General features: G+C 38.2%; 1 long non-coding RNA gene across 1 annotated transcript; it reads right to left on the bottom strand.

Moving 5' to 3' along the window:
* Positions 1–217: 217 nt before the first annotated feature.
* On the bottom strand, positions 218–716 carry LOC140880445 (uncharacterized). Its single transcript, XR_012149659.1, has 2 exons — positions 611–716; positions 218–297 (listed from the first exon to the last, which is right to left on the bottom strand). It is a non-coding gene; the product is annotated as an uncharacterized lncRNA (long non-coding RNA).
* Positions 717–1,273: the final 557 nt, after the last annotated feature.

Here is a 1,273-nt window from a genome sequence, read left to right as displayed (position 1 = left end):
GATCTTGGAGGATGTATCAGAATTGCCGCCTCCTCTTGGAGCTCGTCCGTGTGGTTGTGGTTCTTGATGGAGACGGGAAATCTGGAACCACGGTGAACTCACATCAGGCACAAATATAGCATAATTCGATGGATTCTGGCAACTTTTGGATAAGTGAAGCTCGGATTCTATAAGCTGAGAAGTGATCTGTGGCACAACCCAGAATGTATCCAACATCTGATCTAGACACTTGTTGGCCTCTAATGATCCCTCAATGGCTAGGGAGCAAATGGAACCTCCAAGTTTCGCACCATGCGCCTGATAGGACCATGCAAAAGAATAGGAAAAATGGATCATAAATATCAGTTTAACTAGTGACATCAGGAAAAAAACAGAAATCACATCTCAAGAATCCGGAAGCCAATTTGAATTTGAAACTCAAAAGTTTCAGCCTTTTTACTACAGATATACATACACATTAGGTGTAAGAGCCCAAGTAAGCATATGAATCGAGCAACGAAGAAACAACAAATGGTAGCAAGTACATTTGTCTGAGAACTACAAATAAACAGAATTTCCGGCTCCTTCTATATAATAGAATGAAAATTAATAGTCATAAATATAATTATACCTTCGACAAGCCATTGTTGAGCAAACTAGCATTCTGATTGAAATCATCAATTTTGAGAAATCCATCCAACAGCCACTGCGCAGCACCAGAACAATCAGCGAAAAAAAACTTCGACAGCTTCAAGTCACTCCCATCACCACTTGATGACATTGGGGTCATCGACTTAGGAACAGAACGAGATCTGGACCCGAGATATTCTCATCAGAACGAGTGTTAGTAGTCGAAGATGATGGCCATGATTCGGTTGCTTCGTTTCCTACTTTGACTCCAGTGAGCAAAAACCTTGTTTATTCAAAGCTAATTTTTGGACAATTACATGGAGTAAAGCTGATAAATTCTTTGGATTCAAAGCACCAATCTAAAATAGCAGAGCATCATAACACAACCAACATAGCTCAAATAAGTTTTTGCAGGGCCTATACAAGAACATAGACATTTGTAAACCCAATCTTGTCTCTTTGGTCATGAAATAAAACCCATTCATTAGTTCTACCAACATACATAATAACCAGAGCTTTCGCCTTCACAAATTTTTTTTTAATCATATGGCCTCAATCCATAGGCCTTCGAAAAAAACTAAAACAAGAAATAACAAAAGCAAACTAAAACAAAAAATAACAAAGTGAAGGAAATAGTTATCCGTCAATAAAACATTAACTCATC

Source organism: Henckelia pumila, chromosome 2 (genome assembly GCF_033568475.1).
Source record: "Henckelia pumila isolate YLH828 chromosome 2, ASM3356847v2, whole genome shotgun sequence".
NCBI classification, from domain to species: Eukaryota; Viridiplantae; Streptophyta; class Magnoliopsida; order Lamiales; family Gesneriaceae; genus Henckelia; species Henckelia pumila.
The sequence above is the reverse complement of the archived record's forward strand: the minus strand, read 5'-3'. Positions and strand labels throughout refer to the sequence as shown.